The 16,703-nt window shown below is 43.2% G+C and overlaps 1 pseudogene; it reads left to right on the top strand.

Moving 5' to 3' along the window:
• The first annotated feature begins 8,810 nt into the window (after window positions 1–8,810).
• On the top strand, window positions 8,811–12,865 carry LOC128442348 (cysteine and glycine-rich protein 2-like; annotated as a pseudogene).
• Window positions 12,866–16,703: the final 3,838 nt, after the last annotated feature.

Here is a 16,703-nt window from a genome sequence, read left to right as displayed (position 1 = left end):
AATGGAGTCTATGTTAATGACACCATGTGGCCGGAGCTCACACTGGTGGTCGTCACATGAATTACACCAAGGGATTTTCAGACAAAGGGAATTCTTTGTCTCTGCTTTGGCGTTCGGCCGCATGGCTTCCAGATGTGTCCAGCCTCTCTGAATATAGATTTAACTATGTTACATGAACTGTATTCTAAATACAGATCGGATGTGTGTATAGGTCGGTTTAGAAGGAGAGAGAGAGAGAGAGAGCATACAAGGAGAGAGCAAAGCTCTTAAAAGCACCGTCAGAGACAAGTTACATTTACTTTACCACTCAGCACCCAAGTGGCGTTGTGTGCTGAGGTTTGACCGGTAAAGTCTCTTTAAAGTTGTTCAAACGGTCACAATGAGCTGGAGACGCTGCTCACGGCGCTTAAAAACTGTGGCACAAGGCCGTAACCGGAAACCGGAAGTGGCGAATCGCCGCTAAACATTAGAGACTCGGCGGTCTCATACAAAACAAATACGTTCAAGTATTAAAACAATACGCTACGTATTAGATTAACATCTGCCCAGACAATAAAGCCTCTTACTGTGACCTCCGCGGTGTTGCTTGCGCGTGGGGCGCGGATTTCCGGGAGTCCAGTGAATGTCTCGTTAAACCCCAGGATGCGTGCGAACGGGCGGATTCCTGGAAAACAAAATCAGTGTCCTGGCCTCTTAAGCGGTGCTCCGGTGGGTCTCGTGGTTGCAACGGAGATCAGCGCTGGGCCGAATCGAGCGAACTTCTCTTGCTCTTGGAATGGAATTCAGCTTCGTCTCTTCTGCAGGGATGAACAGCGGTAACGCCGCTGTGGATTTGGAAAGAAAGTCTGTGATGCTCGACCGGCGAGCGAGTTCCTGTGCGCGGCCTCTTCAAGTTAAAATAACAAAAGTCCTTTTGAAAATAAAAACGTCGACTGAATAAAGAAATAAAAGAAATGAAATAAAATAACTCTGGTTGCCCCCTTTAGCCACTAAATGTGCCTGGTGTTGTCTTCAGAGCAGGGTAAAATGGCAGCGATGTTTGGGGTCTCAGTGGTTTTGTTCTACCTGAGAGGTCCTCCTCCTTGAGGAGTTGGTCATAGGATGATGCTGGCTTTAAGCCAATTGAGTGTCAGAAATGGATCTGAGTGGGCGGGGCTTGGAAATCAGCGGGGTTCCAAGGCAAACCCAGAACATTTTTCCACCACCAGGGGGAGATTCTTGAGCCTGCAGGAGGATGTTTTCCCGCCCAAAGTTTAACAACCCTTTGTTCCTCTCGGCTCCAGTGTCTGGTGGCACCCCGCTGGGCTCTGGCCCAACAGACACGTGCTCATTGTTTCCATTCCTCACATAACATCACCCTGACACATCACATCATAGGTGGGTCCAGCACCTTGTAGTTTCACTCCGACCAGCTTATCTTCCACATTGGAGCAGATGTGAATTATGTTGTGCGGGGAGGTCATTCTTCACATTCACTAGGTTACTCCACCTAGTGTTCTGGCGGTTAATTGCTATGCAACACGCGCAATCCTTTGAGAACCATAAATTAAAACGAGTCCATCGTCACAACTGCGTGAAAAGCTGCAGCCGCAGTTGCAGAAGCATGCGCCAGCCTTTAGACAGCCTCTCTCCTCAGGAGAAGGAAAACATTCGTAACGTTTTAGCTAGACCTCAGATAATATGAACGTGTTCACCGTTAAAATTCATCATTAGTCATTAAGTTGCGTTCAGTTCAACGTTCTCATAAAAATGAACGTGTTCAATGAACGCGTTCTTTTGAACGCCTTCATGCTCAACTCGAAATCAGTTGAGTAGTTGTAGCAAAATACTGCGAACTAGCAAAGAAACTGATGAAAGTATAATAGGCAGAGGTAATAATCTGATGGTCATTTGAAATAAAGCTCAAGATAAATATTTAGTACAGCAATTATCTAATCTGCAGTATTTCTTACTAATCTAGTGCCTCACAGTACCATAGTAACAGTCCTTATGTCAGATAGGGACGTCACACAATGGAGGTACGTTCATTATCAGCAGGTAATTTCAGGTTTGACCGGTTGCTTTACCATGAAGTCACCCAACTTAAAAACAATGTTGTTTTTCAAACCTAACCTGTTTTTACAGGTCGAACTTTGCAGACTGGAACAACAAGAACAGAAGCTCCACCCATTCAGCACACAGCTAAAATCGACTTGAATAAAAAGGACAAGGTCTTGGACACTGTGAGGGACCGAGCAGGAAGACCAGCCACAGAGTTTCTTTGAACGAAAAGTTGTTTTTTAATTCAGTTTCCATTAACAACAAGTAAAAAGAAAATCTCACAACCGGTAAAAGGCAAATTATCCTCCAGCATCTGCTGGCGACCAGTTGACAGCATCACCACAAAAAAAAAACCCACTCGACTGAGAGATGGGAACATATATGGTGGCTGGTCAAGCCACTCAAAACAAAGAGGGGGATACACATAGACAGGCTAACGCTGAAAACAAACTACTGCCACAACATCACATCCCCGTATTAAACCATACCATATTAACTAAGGAAAATGAATAAATGATAATAATGAACGGCCAGATAACCACTCCAGAAACAAGGCCCCAGGAACTGGTAACTCAAAGAAAACATCATGTTTTTGGAATGTCAGTGTGTGGTTGCCGGTGCGGCCATCACATACTCCCCCCCTTCAGAAATCTCGCTGTGACAATGAGAGAGGTAGTCTGCCGTCATATTGACTCTGCCCGGGATGTGATGGACTGTGAAGCGGAAGGGTTGCATGGCCAGGTACCATCGTGTAATGCGGCTGTTGGTGTCCTTCATCCTCTGCAACCACTGGAGGACCTTGTGATCAGTCTGCAGAGTGAACTCCCTCCCCAGGAGATAGTACCTGAAGGAGTCAATAGCCCACTTCATCGCCAGGGCTTCTTTCTCTACTGTAGAGTAACGTACCTCCCTTGGGAACAGCTTACGGCTGAGGAAAGCGACAGGGTGTTGGTCTTCTGGTGGTCCTTGCAGTAGGACAGCTCCAAGGCCCCTCTCCGAAGCATCTGTTTGAAGAAAAAAATGTTTCTCAAAGTCAGGACTGTAGAGAACTGGGTTCTTCCCCAGAGACAGCTGAATGTCCCGGAATGCTGCTTCTGCCGCCCCTGTCCACTGGACCTGGTTGGGACACCTGGATCCAGTCATATCCGTGAGTGGAGCTGCTCTGGCAGAAAAATTGGGAATGAACCTGTGATAAAAACCGGCCATCCCCAGGAAGGATCTCAACTGCTTCCTGGTCTGAGGCAGGGGACAGGACTCCAGGGCGTGAATCTTGTGGACCTGTGGTTTGATCACCCCATTCCCAATGATGAAACCCAAATATTCAGTCTCAGGTTTGGCAAAAACACACTTTGCCGGGTTAATGGTCAGGCCTGCTATTTGGAGGCATTCCAGAACTTTCTTCAGATGCTGGAGATGCTCCTCCCAAGTAGCACTGTAGATGACAATATCGTCGAGGTAGGCACATGCATATCCCTCAAATCCATTCAGCACCCGATCCATGAGCCTTTGAAAAGTTGCAGGGGCACCATGAAGCCCAAAAGGCAAGACTGTAAACTGGAAAAGACCCCAAGGAGTCCGAAAGGCAGTCAGCTCCCTAGATGCCCTAGCAAGGGGCACTTGCCAATAGCCCTTGCACAAGTCAATGGTGGTCAGGTATTTTGCTTTGCCCAGGTGCTCAATCATGTCATCAATACGTGGTGTTGGGTATGAATCAAATTTTGACACAGAATTAAGGTATCTGAAATCAATACAAAACCTTAATGTGCCATCCTTCTTCGGGACCAAAACTATTGGGTGGCACCACTCACTTTTTGAGCGCTCGATGACCTCCAGAGACAGCATCAGCTCCACTTCCTTTTTCAGGGACCCCAGAAGGCGCTCTGGAATCCTGTAACTCATACGTTTCACTGGAGCTTCATCTTTTAACACAATAACATGTTCAACCATATCTGTGCGACCTGGGTTATCTTGAAATATACAAGGATTACATAAAGATTTCACCTTGTTTCGTTGATCAGCCGACAGGTGGCTAAGATCCAGTTCAGTGAGGGATGGTGAGGGGAGGTATTGCTCATCCACGTCTTCTTCCTCTTTCACAGCTCTTATGAGCAAGACCTCCGCCTTTTTCTCCGGCTTTTCAGCCCACTCCTTGAGGAGGTTCACGTGGAGCACCTTGCTGGACCGTGTTCGCCCTGGGGCTGCAAGCTGGTAGGTTGTGGGTCCAAGTTGTCTCTCTACCTCAAATGGTCCTTGCCAATTTGCCAGAAGCTTGCTGTCACTGGTTGGCAACATGACTAGAACCTTCTGACCCGGGGTAAAGGTCCGCTGCCGTGCTTTCTTATCATACCAAGACTTCTGGTACTTTTGGGCCTCCGCCATGTGCTGCTGGGCAAGTTCAGTCATCTTTTGTAGCCTCTCTCGCATCTGAACAACATGGGAGATGATATTAACATCCGCCTCCCTCCCATGGTCTCCTTCCCAGTCCTCTCTTAGCAAGGTCAGAGGTCCCCTCACTTCATGACCATACAAAAGCTCAAATGGGGAAAACCCCGTGGAAGCCTGGGGTACTTCCCTGTATGCAAAAAGGAGGTAGGGTAGCCATTGATCCCAGTCCGAGCCTGTGTCGTTGACAAACTTACGGAGCATTTGTTTAAGGGTCTGGTTGAACCGCTCCGTCAATCCATCCGTCTGTGGATGGTAAGGGGTTGTTCTCACACTCTTGATACCCAGCAGTCGGTAGACCTGTTTCAACAGCGTTGACATGAAATTTGTGCCCTGGTCAGTTAGAATCTCACGGGGGAAACCAACTCTGGAGAATAACTGAATTAGGGACAATGCCACAGTTTTTGCTTTGACCGATTTGAGGGGGAATACTTCAGGATATTTGGTAGCATAATCAGTGATCACTAGCATAAAGCGGTTCCCTGTCTTGCTCCTTTCAAGTGGACCAACCACATCCATACCAAGTCGTTCAAAGGGAATACCGATAATAGGGAGTGGCTGAAGCAGAGCTCTCAAAGGTCGTTTTCCAGATGTCTTCTGGCACTGAGGGCAAGTCCTACAAAACTGGGCAACATCTGTTTTTAAACCAGGCCAGTAAAAGTGTCGTCTAATGCGAGCCAGGGTCTTATGTTTCCCTAAGTGGCCCGCCCAGGGAACAGAGTGGCCCAAGACGAGTACTATGTCTCGGGCTGGCTTAGGGACCACTAGCTGCTTGGCTGGTCCATGGTGATGGTAGAGGATACCCTTATGTAGGAAATACTCCTCTCCAGGACTGTTCTTAGTATTTTTCCACATGGTGACTAAGCTGGGGTCATTTCGCTGCATACGGGCTATGTCGGACGGTACCTTGAAGCCCAGTGGCAAATCTGGAGGTACCTGCTCTGATGGTGTTACAACTGTCTGTTGAAATTTGTCCTGCCTTCTTTGCTTGCGTGACTTCCGGGGCTTCTCAGGTGTGATGTCTAGGTCAGCATCATAGAAAGGCAAGGCGCTGAGGGTTTCCGAGGGCTCATCAACTAGCTTGGCTTGGGCTCTGGTTACTGTAACATTACAACTATGGGGTCTGTGTAACAAATCAAACAAGATTGGCAGGTCACTACCCAGCACCACTGGGAAAGGAAGATAATCCGCAACTCCAATGTTTAAAAGGTAAGTTTGTCCTTGAACTTCAATATAAATGTCAGCAGTTGGATAAGCCTTCTCATCCCCATGCACACAGCAGATGGGGACGCTTTCAAGAGTACAGATAACAGTAGATGGTACAAACTGCCTGTGCACAAGGGTCTGATTACTGCCACTATCAAGTAGGGCTCTTGGCAATTTCCCATTAATTTTGACAGTTGTGAACTTCATGGATCGGTTATTGTTATGATTAAGGTCAGATTTACGAGGTAAAACACACATTTGCGTGAGCTTGGGGGGGTTCTTCGGGCACATGGGTTTTATGTGACCTTCCTGGCCGCATAGGTAACAAATAGGAACTTGGCCAACCTGTCTTGTTGGTGTATATGCTGACTGATTCCCCCTCATGGGAGCCCTACCTCCATCTGGTATCGCTCCCCGGTGGTATTGAGGGGGTGTGGGCCTGCGAATTTCTCTGGTGGCCTTCCAGGTGGTGTAGCTCCATGGTTGTCCTGTCCGCCGGGCAGCCACATACACATCGGCCAGTGAGGCAGCCTCTGCAGCTGTTGAAGGATCACGTTCCCTGACCCATACTTGAAGCTCAGGGGACAACATACGTAAATACTGCTCCATGATAATAATTTCAGCAACATCTTTAATGGTTTTACCAACTGGTTGGATCCACTTCCCGTACAGTTCCTTCAGCCTCACATAAAGCTCCTTTGGTGTTTCACCAGGTTGAACCTCGGCGGAGCGAAATTTTTGTCTGTAGGTCTCAGGGTTAACCTCATATTTTCTAAAAATAGCAGCTTTTACACTTTCATAATGAAAGGCTGTATCCACGTCCATGTATACATAGGCCCCTCTAGCCTTACCAGTGAGCAATGGAATTAGGTGAAAAACCCAGTCCGACTAAGGCCACCTACACGCTGTGGCAATCCTTTCAAAAGTTAAAAGAAAATGTTCAATTTCATCATTGTCAGTAAGTTTGTCCAATCTGGGCTCCTTTTCTGATCGAAAAAAACCTGATGAGGAACTAGCTGGAGGACCCCCGTGTAACCGCGCTGCTTCAGCCTGAGGATCTGATTGAAGGAATTCCAGGCCTTGAGTGTCTGGCCCAGATGGAGTGAGCTCTGGTGCGGGGGTAGTACAAGCCTGTACTTCCATCTGCAGGAGTTGGAACTGATGCTGTAGTACCTTAAAATGCTGCTCCTGGCGTGCATTCTCCTCCATTAGACGAGCATCACGGACCTCTTGCCGGTCCATGTGGGCACGAAAAATGTCTGTCAGGTCTGCCAGTGTTGGTCCTCTGACATCTCCATTTTGAGTGTCTGGGACCCCTCCAGAATCTCTGTCGTCTATTCCATAGACATCCTCATCTTGACTAGGCTGTGGTTCATCAAGCTCCACACCATTTCCTCTTGCTCTTCCTCGTCCTATCCGTCCTCCACGTTGCATGGTTCAAAAGGTGAAGCTGGGGGTAACCCGATGTGAAGGGGAAAAAAATAATTAAAAACAAAATCTTTCCGTGCTCTCTACCGGCTGATCCCACCACTGCCACCATATGTGAGGGACCGAGCAGGAAGACCAGAGAGCCACAGAGTTTCTTTGAATGAAAAGTTGTTTTTTAATTCAGTTTCCATTAACAACAAGTAAAAAGAAAATCTCACAACCGGTGAAAGGCAAATTATCCTCCAGCATCTGCTGGCGACCAGTTGACAGCATCACCACAAAAAAAAAAAAAACACTCGACTGAGAGATGGGAACATATATGGTGGCTGGTCAAGCCACTCAAAACAAAGAGGGGGATACACATAGACAGGCTAACGCTGAAAACAAACTACTGCCACAACATCACATCCCCGTATTAAACCATACCATATTAACTAAGGAAAATGAATAAAATAGAAATAGAAAGCAATAATTAAAGATTTAATAATTACAAATAGAAATAAAGCAACCATGTCCTCTCCCATGATGGCAACAGACATAGTGCAGTCCAATTAGGACTCACAGCCATTTAAGGTGGTCTGCTGCAGCTGGGCCTCCCCTTGCTGAGCGGCCAGATGACTCCAGAAACAAGGCCCCAGGAACTGGTAACTCAAAGAAAACATCATGTTTTTGGAATGTCAGTGTGTGGTTGCCGGTGCGGCCATCACAGACACCTTCACTCTTGCCGACTACAACTCCTCAACCCACTTCTTCAGGCTGTTTCCTGAACACACGCTGGTGCTGCATTAACGCCTCTCAGATCAAGGAATCCAACCTGTCCATCATCACTGAGCGACAGAGCAGAACGTAAGTCATGTCACATATTATTTCCTGTTTTTGTTTGCTTCCTCTTCATCTCCTAATCTTTCTGGCTATGCATGATGGGAAAACATTAATCTCTGGTTCAAGTCAGGCCAGAGGAGACGTCTTTGTTTGAAGAACTAGGATGTGTATCCCACTAGTTTGGCTTGTTCATTTAACACAATGCAAAATCTAATATATAACTCTAACGCTCTCTGGTTAAGGCGACAAAGTGTAGCAACTGAAAGATCATACAAATGTCACAAGCAGTCACAAACTTCATGAGCAGACTTCAGAATTAATACTAAGGTTGTACTCCTTACCTCCACTGTTTTATGCAAGCCTTCCTGCACAACTCACCTGTATCTCCACATGCCTAAATTTGCAGAGCCACCATAAGCAGGTACCAGAATGCATCCTCAAGGGTTTTGCGCAAATAACCGAGATATGATTATGAGATATGCAAAACTGCATAAACCTCATCTTTCTCAAAAACTGTTTCTATCAGTGATAGAGTGATATGACGAGTTATCAGTTATCTGTCAGAGCAGCACGCAGAATTCTAAATACATAAAACCCAAAAACCCCCGTTTTTCTAACCTTTCTTTCTCCTGGAGCTTCGATTTAAGTTCCACATTATGACTCAGCTCTTTTCCAAGCTTCTACCTTCTTCATCTGCTCCTCATTTGATTGTCTCGCCTCAAAACTTGCTGTAAAATTACAAAAACTTTGAAACATCGACTTACCACCTTAAATTATACGTTTCAAACCCGGGACCAAAACATTCCTGACATTTCTGTCTTTATCAAATGAAATCAACCTGCTAGAAGTAATACCTCTTCTTATTTCAGGTTCTCATCTACACAACAGCTTTTTATCTTATGGTTTTCCATACATCTGACTGATCGGTGTGTGTGTGTAGGTTTCTGTATTTATGTTGCAGCATGGACGCTTCTCGGAATGGAGGGGCAGAAAAGTGCGCTCGCTGCGGCAAGTCGGTCTATACCAATGAGCTACTGATTGCAGCTGGGAATGTAAGTAGCAACACACACACACACACACACACACACACACACGTGCACGCACGCAAAAACATGCCCCTTTTGAAATGGATGTTCTATTTATTGACAGTCGTGGCATAAGAGGCTGTTTCACCTGCGCCTCGTGTGGGAAGAGCCTCGAGTCGACCACGGTTGCTGACAATGACGGAGAAATCTACTGCAGAGGTAAAACTTCACCGTCTTCACCTCACATACCAAGAATGACTTAAGATGACATGGTATCGTTACAGAGCGTGTCCTGTACCGAACCAGCATTCTTCACCACACGTGTTCAGATCAGATTGTTGTTATGGTTAATCCATAACAACAATGTTATGGTTAATCCATAACAACAATCTGATTTGAACACGTGTGGTGAAGAATGCTGGTCTGGCTGCCCCAACCAACACAAGACCCAAGTCTGCAACAGTGGTTCCATATAAATCTAAACTGGAATAAAATGTCTGAAGAGCTCATTGTAAGGACTGATGTCAATATTAGGGAGTCCAAAATATCTGATACTGATACATATGGAGATAGAGATGAAGATAGATAGAAAAAGATACATAGAGACAAATGGGTTCGTAAGGTATAATTATCAAACCCTTAAGACAGAGAAATTTAATTGAGCTTGATATCTTGGATTGATTTGAACCATAAACCTTAATGGAAACTATAACGGCACACAGCAGAGTGCAAACCTTCAGAAAGGCCCAACAGTGACCTTATGAAACCTTGTAAAAGACAGATATGGTTTTCTATTTAACAAACATGTTGAAAAATGCCCTCTCTTGCAATGTTAAGAGAGGCGGTGGACTAGTGGCAGAAACTCTGACTATGGGCAGAAAAGGTCTCTGGTTCGTCTGTGGTTCGACTCCACGGAGAAACAACAAAAAGATAAACCTGGATTGATCTGTCCAAAAATCCAAGAGGATTCTCTCTACCCTGTCTAGTGCCCCTGAGCAAGGCACCTTACTCCCCCAACATCTGCTCCCCGTGCGCCGTACATGGCGGCTCACTGCTCTGTGTGTCCTGCACCAGATGGGTTAAAAGCAGAGGTTAAATTTCCCTACAATTGCATGAGTCTGCCTGTGCATGTCTGTGCATGTGTTTGGGACAAATAAATGTATCTTCATCTTGTATGTTAATCTTAAAGAAAGTCAAAATAAAATCCTTGATCTGCCCCCTGATCAGGATCCACACGGAAATGTAATGTGTCATGTCCTCGTCCATGTTCCTTAGGTCATGTCCCACGACCCCACGAAATGTCATCAGTTAAGAAGTTTACACGCGGTCCTGCTAACTAACAGATGTCAATGAAAGTGTAAACTCCTTCTAAACAAAATATCAACATAAATACTTCTCTATCTATTCTACATTGTTTATTCTTTATATTAGTCCGTGAACGCTTCAAATCAGCGAATATCAAGAGTCAAGTGATAAATCTGTCAGGCTCTAGTCCTTTCATCGGGTCAGTTTTCTTACTTTGATTTTATTATTGAAAAAAACATACAAGAAAAAAATGGTTGTAATACACACAATGATACAGCAGAGGGCGCACTAGCACTCTAGTCAGGAATTACTAATTACGGCTCCACAGTTTGTTACACACCTGTAACACCTGTCCTTTTGAATATTTACCATTTTACAGGGTTCTTTCATTTCATGTCACACTTTTGTGAATGAATATGATTTTATACCAGGCCTACTTTGCAACATTTGAACCTTTATAAATGAATTAAAGATATCATATTGCTTGGTTGGATTTCTCCTTGTTTCAATCAGTCCAAATATTTGCCAAGAAAATCCTCAATTACATTCAGAATTAGTTCAATCCAGTGCCCCCCCCCTACTATCTGCACACGTTTCACAGATCCAATTCAAGTATCGTTACAACTCACGACTCCGTGTGTCGGTGTTTAAATCCTTTGCACTCAACTCCTGCTGTCAAACTCCCGCCGCCATGTTGTGGAGGATCGTTAAAAGTCAATCAAGTGCAGCCCTGCCGGTGCGTGATCCGCCGCAGTACTTTCATATCAATCCGCGAAGGTGAGCAGGCGCTTGTTTGGTTGGTTTACGCCCCTAAAACATAACCATGACTTTTTTTTTTCATATCAAAGTAAAACCATGGGAAGCTTTTTTTTTCGCTCGTTGAATTAGCAAACGCATGCGCATTGCACTCTAGATGATTATCTAAGGTCAATAAAATAGATCCCCTTGAGTCTTGCAATCAAAAACTAAAAACACAAATGTGGGGCCAGTTTAGTTTTAATTCACAGAAGCCTTTCACTTAACTATTTTACAAGGTTCCGGTGCCATCACTGTATTTTTTCTATTTTTATTATTTATGTCTATGTACTGTATTTTAATCCATTGTATTATTCAATTGTATTTTTATTGCTCTATTTACTTACATATTTTAATCTATATTTGAATATCTCTCTCTCTCTTCTTTTACTCTTTGTGGTCTCTTACATTTTGCATATTCACTGTTTTGAACCCTAATTTCCTTGTTGTTTTTCTCATGTCCTTGTGCACTAGCTTGAATCCACCTCTGTGTATGAAAAGTGCTTTATCAGTAAAACTAGTCAGACCTGGATCAATAGAGCTGAGCTGGAGCATAGACAAGCTTAGCAGCTGCCATAGAGCCTCAAAGCCACCAGAGGTCTCTCTACAACTTTGTCTATATTAGTCCTAATTAAAATATATAAAACAATGACCAATATTTACACATTTAAAGTGGATCAAATGAGCCAATCCTCGTGCACACAAACAAGGATCCACGTGCACAGACCACATGTGTGCGTTGTGTTTTCCTGTGGACACATCTTTGCCTCAGCTCGTTTGAATTTGCACCGACTTGTGACTTTGTATCCAATTGCACACAAAATGTGTTTTCGTCTTCATCACACACTTTTTAATCTGTAAGTGTATATATTTGGATTGGGGAGTGTCCTGCTTGCAGCCCTCAAAAGACTTGTTCCAACACTTTACTTCACTTTACTTTATTTTTAATCAAAGTGTGTTAGCTTGTAATCTAGACCTGGTGTTTTTGTGTTTCCAGCAAACAAAATGTATTTAATAATCTAATGCTGAAAACCGGTGCTGGCTGTGTCTCATAATGTAAAATCATGATGTGCAAGGCAATACATGTTTTTTAAAAAGATATTAAAGGGTCATGTTTGTTTGTTTTTACTTTTATTATTTCATCTTACCTCTCTGTGTTCCAGGATGCCATGGAAGAGATTTTGGTCCCAAGGGATATGGATACGGAGGGGGCGCCGGGGCACTGACCAACACTCAGTAGAGGCCGCTGGGATCTCCTCCAGGCTGACTGGTTTCCAGTTTTTTTCCAGTTTCCAATAAATAACCCTGAAATTCTGTCATAGAATGTGAATAAGTTAGTTTGCCTCACCAACTGGCTAAAGAACGACTAGCTAAGAGGACCTTGAGAGGCTTTAGATTGTGTCATGGTGTGGTTAATGGTTGTTTGACAAAAAATATAAAAAATGTCAACCATCCTATAAAAAGAATGGCTAAGAAGCTCAAATAATTTCTGTTTGATTTAAAAAGAAAAGAAAAAAGTTTTAATCAACCATACAATGGCTAAGAAGCCCGAATTCTGTTTAGGATGAAGATTATATTAATGTTCCATATGGAATAGCAGAGACAACTGCTAACGAACTACTGACTTGCAGCACCATCGTTTTGTTTATTTATGAATATAAAAAGAAAACATGTTAAATGTCTATATCCGTCTTTTGTCATAACATTTTTGTTTTCACAAAAATATACCGAGAAAATCGGTAATGTGATTAATCATGATTAATAGAAACCTGTGATTAATTTGATTAAAAATTGTAATCATTTCACAGCCCTAATATATATATATGACCTAAAGAACTGGAAATGCCTCCTTCCAGCAATGAGGAATTGACTGAACTATTCAAACTGTTTCCACACATAACAGGAAGTAATTATCTGATTAGTCATCAAACTTCCATCCCTGGCCAATGAAAACACCTCTTCCCGGCACTTTGTTTCTCTCTCAAACACTCAAACATAACAAACATCTGGCTTCGACCAGCCTTCTGGTTAAGGTTCGTGATATGGGATAAATTAGACTGTCCAATGAATGGGTGAAGATGAAGATAAAGAGATGTTTTGAGGTTTAGGTTAGGGTTAGGCAAATGGTAAGTAAACAAAATTTAAGTTAATGGAATGTCCTTTGGCTGGTCCGTGTGTGCGTGGCAGACCTGTATTTCTGTTCATAAACATCACACATAGTGCTTTAAAATCCAACTGTATAATTTATTAAATGACTTATACGCAAACAAACACACACGTACGTCTCTCTATAGTTGTGAGGAAACTTATTGGCATAATGCATTCCCTAGCCCCCCAACCTTAACTTAACAACTATGCCTTACCCTAACCTAAACATAGTTCTAACCTTAAAACCAAATTTGAACCCTCAAACAACCTTTTGAAATTGTGAGGACCAGCCAAAACTGCCTCACAACACCTTGAATCTTAAATATATACAGTACATACCAGAGGTGTGGACTCGAGTCACATGACTTGGACTCGAGTCAGACTCGAGTCATGAATTTGATGACTCTAGACTCGACTTTACTAAATGTAAAGAGACTTGCAACTCGACTTGGACTTCAACCTCAATGACTCGTGACTTCACTTGGACTTGAGCCGTTTGACTTGATAAGACTTGCTCCTTTCCCCAAAGCACAAAGATTAAAAAGTATGTTATTAAGGAGCGCTCTGTATCATTCATCGTGTTTGTGTGCGTCTGTGTGTGTGTGTGTGCAGCGCCGCCGCTCCCAAAACGCGCACTACGCGCTGTGCATCGGGCACCAAGTCCTGAGGGGGCACCAAAAAAAAAGCAACTGAAAAATCATCATAGTTATAATAATTATGTAGCCGAGCGTTTGGTTGTATCATAAGTCCGGCTTCAGCCGACAAAGGACACGAGAGCAGGTCATGCGCTCGGGACAGCACACCCGTTTATCCTCCGTTCATTTTACAACTTCACTGATCACAGCACCCACTTCCTTTAAACCCCCTTTCAAAATAAGAGTCACTACCAACAACCCACTTAAAACCGGAAATACAAATCAACCCTCAACAATAACGTTATTAAATAAATTAGCTTACAATTATAATGCCGATATTATTTCAGTATAGAAATATTAGGTACCTTTTATCCATGTAAATCACAAAAAAGTCAGAACAAGAGATATATTAAATTGCTCAAAAAAAGTTAAAGAAGATTGACTATTCTTGTTTAACTTGTTTATTCTTGGAATCATACTACGTCCCCATCGTGCACAAATGACTGACAGACTTTTGGCCAATTTGGTCTTTTGCAAATGCAATGTAGCATAGGGCCCTGACACAGGGTTCGAATTATCTTTTTGTCTCTAAGGGGGTCTCTATCTCATAAAAAAGGCTAAAGGCCCTACCAAGGCTAAACAATGAAATAGCCTAGGCGCGAGCAGCGCTTTTGCGCACGTTAGACATAGGCTGTATATAACTTGACACACGCACACAACAGACATACATTTTTGTACAGAAATTGATTTATTCTAATTAATTTCAATATATTATTGATTGTAATAGTCCATATATATGTAGCCCTATAGTCAATTCCCTGTTAAGACTCGGCTTTTACCTGAGTTCACTTTAAACCACCTGAATAATGTCTACTAATGGAAATGAGTGGAGTCCATAACACATTGTCAACTATTTACAAATAATTTATTTCACCAAAGCAGTCATGTAGTTGAAATAATAATGATTCGCTACCGGAAATAAGATGTAGTTAAGTTTAGGCTATTTAAACTATATTTAGTCCCTGTATAACAAACTCAATGGATATGGGCACTAGGCCAATAATGACAATAGCAATCTCCCTTATCAATTAACTGCATAAAACAGCACTTCACATTTAAAACTGAATTATCAATATGGGAGCTAATATTAGGCCACACAGAATAGTAACTGTCACAAAACTATCCCTAGTATAACATAACAAATTACAGTCACCTGTTACAAACAGGAACATCATACAGTTATAAAAGAAAATACAAAAGCCGGCACTGGAAAGGCACAAATAAAGCAACCCCCCGTTGCAGGCCTCTTAACTGGGTTCTTTGGCGCCCAGTAAGGGCTACTCACGACCACCACGTTTGTGGCGCGTGCACCGATAATATTGCCTTCAGTAGGTCCGCTAGCATCCACACGTAGCTAACCGGCAATCGTTCCTGGCCAACTGGTCGTCCCACGTAGCTGAATGGAACCGCTAGCGTTCCCGGTAGCTAGCGGCGCTACCGCTATCACTGTATACGTGCACAATGGTGAGCAAGCTAGATGTTTCCAAAACGGAACATAAAATACTGTGCCCTTTCACGAGCTAAATGAAAACAAAAAACTCTTAGGTACAAAACTTAAAGTGGCGTCACCTTCTTAATACTGCTGTAGTATTCTTATTAATTTCCCTCTTTTACTTCACTGTTACTTCAACTCAGTCGGTCACCTTTCTCATCTCTTTTTCTCTGTGTTTGTTTAGATCCCGCCTCTCAACCAATAGGGAGTCACTATTCTTGAGTGAAGGTCATTACCACCAACTGCTGACCATTTCACCTAACTAGCATGTTAGATTGACTACACTCTACCTATTTTACTTTAACTTATTACTGAAACTTTGTAGACATATGATTGCCCAACCATATCCCCTTGCTTTATCAACAGTTATTTAATTAGCATCTATACACTTTAGGTATGGCAGACACCTTCAGATATGAGAGACCCCCTCAGATTTTTGACTTTGTTGCTTTCATGGGAGCTAGTCCTCACTCTCTGGGAGCTCGGCTCCCTCTGGCTCCCACGTAATTCGAACACTGCCCTGACATATAAAAAGCACAACCCTGTTCATTGTTATGTTCAAGTATTTGTTATGTTTCTCACATGTACACACAAACACAGACAATATGAGGTGAGATAAATGAGATGAGATAAACACAGGACAGGACAGAAACTGCTGTGGAACTAGTTAAAATGCTAAATACAATGTTAGCACTTTTGTACAAATAATTACAGTTGCACTTGTTTTTTCAAATGTGTTCATTCTGTAGGAGTGGTTTAAAATGAAGAATATTCTTGCAAAATATGAGTTAAATGTTTAAAATGACTGGTTAATAGTGCAATAGGGAAGTGCAATGTTGGCACAATTTCTTTTCTGTAATTTCAATTGCACTTGTTTTAATAAATAAATAAATACAGATTTTAAAAGCATACATGATCTGTGTAAATATATTATTACTTAGTGATCAAAAGGACTCGAAAAGACTCGAAACTCAAACTGCAGGACTTGGACTTGACTTGAGACTTGTCAGTCTTGACTTTGGACTTGACTCGGGACTTGCCTGTCTTGACTTGGGACTTGACTCGGGACTTGAGGGCAAAGACTTGAGACTTACTTGGGACTTGCAAAAAAATGACTTGGTCCCACCTCTGGTACATACACACACACACACACGCACACACGCACCCCCCTCCCCCCCAACACACAATAACACACACACGCACACACAAAATAACACAAACAAACACACGGAGGGGAGTGTCAGCCCGGATCTCGTCGTGCAGAAACCGGGAGGGGGCGGTAGTGTGCTCCACTAGAGGGGGAGA

The sequence above is a fragment of the Pleuronectes platessa genome, chromosome 6 (assembly GCF_947347685.1).
Source record: "Pleuronectes platessa chromosome 6, fPlePla1.1, whole genome shotgun sequence".
Classification (NCBI taxonomy): Eukaryota; Metazoa; Chordata; class Actinopteri; order Pleuronectiformes; family Pleuronectidae; genus Pleuronectes; species Pleuronectes platessa.
The sequence above is the reverse complement of the archived record's forward strand: the minus strand, read 5'-3'. Positions and strand labels throughout refer to the sequence as shown.